The sequence below is a fragment of the Prionailurus viverrinus genome, chromosome C1 (assembly GCF_022837055.1).
Source record: "Prionailurus viverrinus isolate Anna chromosome C1, UM_Priviv_1.0, whole genome shotgun sequence".
In the NCBI taxonomy this organism is placed as follows: domain Eukaryota; kingdom Metazoa; phylum Chordata; class Mammalia; order Carnivora; family Felidae; genus Prionailurus; species Prionailurus viverrinus.
In genome coordinates this window covers 202,785,501-202,792,838 of record NC_062568.1, presented here as the reverse complement: position 1 = coordinate 202,792,838, position 7,338 = coordinate 202,785,501, and positions in this window count along the sequence as shown.

Sequence of the window (7,338 nt, the reverse complement as noted above, 5' to 3'; positions counted from 1 at the left end):
CTGCTGGCCGCTACCTCCGCCAAGCAGTACAGCGTCCCAGGGCACGTCCACACCTGCCCTCTACGGCGCCTTGTTTCGCCCCACCCTAAAAGGGGCAGGCGTAGACGGGTGTTAAAGCAAGGTTGATGTCACATCATTTGGTGTCCTCTTTCTTTGGAGAATGTCAGGGCCATTCTGCCACGGGGCACAGCTTGAGGGGCACCAAACAAAGGCCTCCGTGGGATGAGGTCTGAGGCATCCCACCGCCGAGCATCACCTGGAGTCTAGACGAGGGACTGGGGCAGGGGCGGGCAGGGCCAATCGCAAGCATTTGTCACGCCTGATAGGGGATAACAGGATCAGGGGACGGGCCACTGCAAACTGCATTTTCCCCACACCCAAGCAGGGCACGAGCAAACAGAGGGAGGGCAGAGGCATCAGGGGGGCCAGTCAGAGGGGCTTGAAGCCCGGCCCGGAGCAGAGAGAGGCTGTGGGCATCTCAACATCATCGCTCCCCCAGAGATGCCGCGAGAACTGCGGCTGGTGGACAAGCACAGGCTTCGCGAGCCAGGAATTGCTGCAGAGCTGGGAAGGAGGCGGGGGTTATAGGAAAGGGCTTCAGGGAGTAGGCTCTGCTTCCCGTGGGCCCGGGCTCAAAGAAGCTCTGCCTCTCATTTGCTGTGTGACCTCAGGCAAGGCACTTGCCCTCTCTGAGCCTTCCTTTCCTCCTTTGTAAAGTCTGGATGCTACAAATAGAACCCGCTCAGAGGGCTGTTACAGGGGTTAAAGGAGGAAATTGACGCTGACGAAGTGGCAAACAACATTTACTACCCGGTGGTAGGGATTTTTATTGTCCCATTATGTAGCCAAGAACTCGGCATAAAGCCTGGGACCATCACAGGCCCCTGGGGGTAGTCTCCAGAGCCTTTGGGGATAAGCAAGCATCTTTCAGTCTGAGGAATGCTCCCCTGCCCTCCAGTGCCTTCGGGGCAGTCTCAGAGGGAAGGGACTCTGGACCCAGCGCGGACACACCTCCACGCGTGTCGTCAATAAACCTGAAGCAGCCCAGAGTGACCCCGTCTGTGCCGGGATCCCTGAAGGCATCAGAGCCCTGCTCTCAAGGTGCCGACTGTCCAGCGGGAGCAGGGAGCCCGCGACGGGCCCTGGGATCAGCTGATGCCCGGGAGGCGTCGCTGTCAGGGAAGGAGGCGGCCCGGACCCAGCCCTGGAGTCAGCACTGGGGGCTTCTTGGAGGGGGAGGCACAACCAACCGCCATCTTACGCGTCAGACCTCTTCCTCTCAGAGTTGAGACCGGGGCTGGGCACGTGCTCCTACTTTCCGGAGACTGTGCCCTCTCTTGACCCCTGCCCGCCCCGCGTCCCTAACCTCCCCTCCCACCCCGCACAGTGGAGCCTCAGGTGGGCCCATCCCCAACTGCTGGGAGGAGTAGGCAGGGCACCGCCCTCGGGACCCCCGCGTCCCAGCCCGGGGCTCTGCTGCCCCCCGGTGGCAGGACTGAGGAGGACGCTGCGCCCACTAGGGGAAACCAGGCAACAAACAGCAATTACCATAAAAAAGAAAACGGTGATGAGGATATTCACCGCGTTACAGTTTGTAAAGTGCCTTCTCCATCAATCCCAGGCTGCAGGATACTGGACCGAAATCAGATGGGGATTTCAGTCCTGAGTCAGGTTCCAACTGGCTATGTGACCTTGGACAAGTCCGGTCACCTCCCTGAGCCTCAGAGTTCTCCTCTATAGAATGGGTGGCAACATAGGGCTGTTGTATAAGGATTCGGTGACCCAACGCCAGGTGCACAGGTTGCCCCGAGAACGGTAATAGCGCCATTGTGATCATGACACTGGCCCAGTCGGCCGAACATCGCCTCCCTTTTGAATAATGTTTTTTTGCAAAGTCCTTTTTTGAAGCGTCCCCTCCTTTGCTCTGCACTATTATTCCCGTTTCGCAGATGAGGGGATTGAGGCTCTCAGGAAGGGGAAGTCACTTGCCTAGAGCCTCGTGGCTTGTAAGTGGTAAAGCAGGACTCGGGCCCAGGTTGGCCTGACTCCATTCCCAGCACTTGCGCCCCACACCCTTCTTTGGAAACCAGAAAGCACCTCAGCATCCCCCGTATCCTCGTGGCTTCATGTGAATAAGCCGGCCCAGCCTCTGCTCCCGTCAGCCTCTTTCTCCACCTTCTCCCACAAGGCCCAGCAGCTGCCCCCGCCCCTCCTTCCCAACCAGGTCCCCAGCCCTCAGGACAGCTCATGAGCCGGGGGCTTGAGAGTGGCTTCCAAAGGTCACCCCGTCCACCCCCCTGCACCCCGCCCAAGCAGATGACTGTTCATCCTGTTCTCCATGCTGCTCAGGAGATTCCATAACTCCGCCTCCTCTACCCGCCCAGTTGTTGCAGTTCCCACACTCGAGAAGTTCTCTACCTTCTCAGAGAGTCCCTCCTGCTGGTGGCTCAGCCCCTTTCCTTCTGCTCTTCCCCCCCAGGAGTGTCGGGTACACACTTTGGGGAGGACACTTGAGACCTGGAGAGAGGAACCCTGGAATGGGGAAGGGTCCCTCGAGGACAGGAAGTGAGAGCTGAGCCCAGGTTCAACCCCAGGTCAGGGCGGCAAGAGTGGCCAAGCTGGTCTCCTGGTGCCCAGGACAGCCTCAGCCCAGGTGGGGCAGCCTCACCCACAGCCTGAGGCCGCCCAGGCCCACCCCCTGCCCCGCTGGCATCGTGTGGCTCATCGGCCTGGCATGGGACCCGAGAAGCAGAGCGTGAAGGCTCAAACTCAGGGGCTGGGTTCAAATCCCCTCAGACCCCTCTAGAAACATTTGCTGAGCCTCCCCTCTGAGCCAGGCACTGCATTCCGCACTGAGGCCAAAGCCAAGGTCCCTGCCCCACGGAGCTCCTGGTCCAACAGGGAGGTGACAATGAGCAAGTCAATGAGTGAATAAACGGGAAATCCCAGAGTGGCAGGAGGGAAGGTGGGGAGGCCACATATTTGAGAGTGATCAGGGAGGTCCTCCAGAGGAGGTAGCGTTTGGGTCACGGCCGGAACAACAAGAAGGAGCCAGACCCGAGGAAGGGACCGAGAACGCCCCAGGAAGAGGGAACGGTCTGGGCAAAAGCCCTGAGGTTGGAACGAGCTTGGAAAATGGCCAGGGCGGCAAGCCTGTACGGGGCTCCAGTGTGTGGACGCATACACTGCCTTTCTCTCTGAATGTCCGTGTTCTTATCTGTGAAATGGGTTCAACAATACCCGCTGAATATGGAGATGGACATACAGTCCTTATATCAGGGCCTAAGTGGCCCTCTCTCATTGCTCTAATAACAGGCCCATGGGTGGCATCATTCAGGGTTCAGTTTCAACACCATCCCCCAGTCCCAAACTCCCCCCACCGTGCACACGGAGCTGCCCGACCCGCTAATTGGTTATGGAAGGGTTCTAGGCCTTGTCCAAGGGCACTGCATTTCACAGCTTATAGAGCGCCTCCTCCCGCCCTCCCACTGCCCTGCAGAACAGGTGGTTGAGGAAATCCTTGGAGTCATTGATAGCAAAGAGTCTGGTCCCAGGCTCACAGCCGGTGCTCAGAAAGTGTCAGGTACAGGCCCTGTCGCTGCTGCTGTCCCCATGACGAGCTTTCACGTTCCACAGCCTTTTCTTACCAAACTTCCTTCATCGGCAAAAAGGGTCATTTTCCCGCCCCCCCCCCCCCCCGATGGTTCTGGCTCACAGCTAAACTGTTGGAATCAGAAGGCAACTCTCCATCAAAGCCCAGATCAAATATTGGAGCGAGGGTCCTTGGACCCTCCCAGCTGGAAGCAGAGCAGGAGGAGGCCAAGGTCAAGGTCAGATCCAGGACTTGAGCCACAGACTCCTTCTTTCTTCCTGACTGGAAAAGACCTTTTGTAAACTGCTAGTTCCCAGAGGAGGGCAAATCCTGGGTCTCTGCTCTGCCGTATCCTGTTCCGACCATCTGCATGTCAGCCCTCAAGATGTAGCTTGGAGGGCCCTGCCTCCAGGAAGCCCATCCCGATCTCCTGTGAGAGCTGGCTGCTGCTGTTTTCGCCCACCCAGGGCCCCAGGGTTTCTCTACCAGGGTAAAGCTTCTGTTGAAGTTTCACCCCGAGGCATCAGGGACACAGATCTTACGTGTGCAGCTCAACGAACTGTCCCCCAAACGAGCAGCCTGTGTAAGGGGCATCCTCAGACTCCTCCCCCACCAGGGAGACAGCCCCGCCCTGACCTCTACACCCGCAGTGAGTTCCGGTTGCTTTTGCACTTTACGCGAATACAACCATCTGAGGAGTCCTCTTTGCGTCCGGCTTTTGTCGCGTTGTGTCCAGATTATGTCCTTACACAGACTTGCAGATGGTTTCTTCTCATTACTCTGCAGGGTCTCCCTTGGGAATAGGCCACACGTTATCCCTTTTGCCACTGGTGAGCCTTTGGGTCATTTCTAACATTTTGGTCATTAATGAACAGGACTGCTATGAACATTCTAGCTCGTGTCTTTCGGGGCATACACGTACACGTTTCTGTTGGGTACATACCCAAAGAAAGGAGTGGGTTTGCTGGGTCACTGGGTAGGCATGTACTCAGACTTCGCAGATGCAGCCAAACTACTGCCCAAAGTATCGGGTCAGTTCGTACCCTGCCGACAGTTTAGGGGAGGTCCTGCTGCCCCATTTTTACCAACTCTTGAGTCTGTCTGGAAGCCTCCCCCTGCATTGTGTCCGGTCTCTTGTCTGTCTCATCTCTTACAGAGAGTGGATGCCTCTGTGCCCCCTGTCCCCCGTCCATGGAAGGCACAGATGAGAGAGGAGAGTGAAGGGGACTGGAAAGCTGGAAAGGAGAGAGACAGAGAGGAAGGAAGGAAGGAAGGAAGGAAGGAAGGGAGAGAAGGGGGAAGAGAATCAACAAAGACACAAGAGGCCATCTCCATGATGTGGGGCTTCATGCTGCTGCCCCAAAAGTTAGTGCCTGGTGGGACTGAAGCTTTGGCTCCTGGTTAACCCTGAAACCTCAGCGTGCCCTATAAATGAGCAATTGAATAAATTCTATTCTCAACAGTTTCCTTTGAGGATAAAATCTTTGAAACAGTAGTTTGGAGCCTGGGATCTATCGGGAGGAAAGCAGGATCCCCTCGGTCACTGTAGAGAAGGGGTCAGCCCTGGGTGGCTTCTTATGGGCCCCTGGGTGGGAAGGGGGTTCCGGGAAGCCTTGAGATTGGCTCCCAAAGGTATGCGGCTTGGACATTGGCCGAGCAGACAGCCTCAGGGGCCAAAACCCCTACCCCAGACATGCCCGCCCCCATCTGTCCTGCCAGACCCATCCCAACTTCCTCCCTCTCCCACGGCAAGCAGGGGCAGGGCCCGAGGTCTTTGGCCAAGGCCATATACGGAGGCCAGGCCTACCAGGCAGAGGCACATACCGCGGAGAGAGGGGCTATGTCAAGATGCCTTGCCTGGATCTACCTCCTGGGTAGGTGGCAAACGAGAGAAGTGGGCCTGGTGGGGTCTTGTGCAGCCCTCGCCTCCCTCGCAGAATGGCCCCAAAGCCAGCTGCCACCCCCCAACCCCAGCCCCCAGCAGCCTAGCACAGACTTGGGTGTCAGCCAGAATCCAGATATGCCAGGGCAGGTTGAATGAGGAGAACGTGTTTCCTCCGCTTTGCCAGTCTGGTGCCAACTTGGCTCTCCCAGTGCAGATTCAGCACTGGAAGAAGCAGAGAGGCCCTTTGGTCCTTACTCAATGCAGGAATCCCATTCCTGGAGTTCCTTAAGTCTTTAAGGACGGAGGCCTGATCGTCTCACAAAGGCCCCCACGCTCTGGTTATGTAGCTCTGACCCAATAAAAGCCATCATTTTTGGCAACTTCTTGTGGACCAGGCACCGTGTCGATTCACAGAGACTCCATGAAGTAGGCATTACTATCACCACCCCCATTTTGAAGATGTGGTAACAGAGCCTTAGAGTTATTAAGTGTCTTACTTAAAATCACATGATATAGATAGATGAGAGAGAGAGAGAGAGATGATAGGTAGATTTCCTACCTCTGTCCAATGGGAGGGCCTAGAAGCAGTGACACCTCAATAGCAATGAGCACACGCAGTGCCCAGATCTTGGTTTCTAAATACCACTCTCCAATAGAAGACACTATACTCCTTAGAGAAATGGCTGATTCTAGCACTCAGGCAGGTAAATACAAGGTGATCCCGGAGCATCTCATAGTGCCAGGAAGTAAGGCAGTGCTCGAGAAACAAAAGGAAAAGGGGGTGTCAAACAGACACAGGAGCCTAGCCCAAAAACCTCCCAATGGCCAAAGTTGGAACAATTTGAATAAAATACATAGCTTAGTATTTAATTATAACTCAAAGGAAAGATGAAGAAAAGCATAGGTACATGCCTTTATAACAAATGACTGATTACATAAGTAGGCAAAAGGAACAAATCTTCCTTACAGAAGAACCCCAAATAATACATGTAGATATATCCACCAGGAATCGGGAGCATGCCTTGAGTGTGGGTTCCACTTGCTTCCAAAGAACAGAGTATGGAAAGGGAAAACAGGGGTGCCTGCCTGGCTTAGTCCGTAGAGTGTGTGGCTCTTAATTTCGGGGTTGGGGTTCCAGCCCCATGTTGGGTATAGAGATTACTGAAAAAAATAAAATCAGGGTGCCTGGGTGGCTCAGTTGGTTAAGCATTTAACTTCAGGCTCAGGTCACGATCTCACGGTTTGTGGGTTCGGGCCCCACATCAGGCTCTCTGCTATCAGCACGGAGCCTGCTTCTGATCCTCTGTCTCCCTCTCTCTCTGCCCTTGCCCCTTTCACACTCTCTCTCTCTCAAAATAAATAAATAAACATTAAAATAGATAAAATAAAAATCAGGGCGCCTGGGTGGCTCAGTCAGTTAAGCGTCTGACTCTTGATTTGGGCTCAGGTCACGATCTCACGGTTCGGGAGTTCGAGCCCTGCGTTGGGCTCTGCGCCGACAGTGTGGAGCCTGCTTGAGATTCTCTCTCTCTCTCCCTCTGCCCCTTCCCCCTGCTTGTATACTCTCTCTCTCTCTCTAAATAAATAAACTTAAAAATTTTTAATTTAAATTTTTAAAATCTTAAAAAAAAAACACAAAAAAAGGAAAGGGGGAAAATAGTAACTTCACGATGGGAAAGCCTAGCAGGCACCAGCTTAACCATATAGTCAAAGTTAAATCACCAGGACTAAGTCACGTGGACATGATGTGCCTCCTGAGATCATGTGACGAGAAGGGCACTCTGCCTCTGAGGTATTCTTCCCTCAAACCCATAACTTCTGCCCAGTCATAAGAAAAACATCAGATAAACCCAAATAGAGG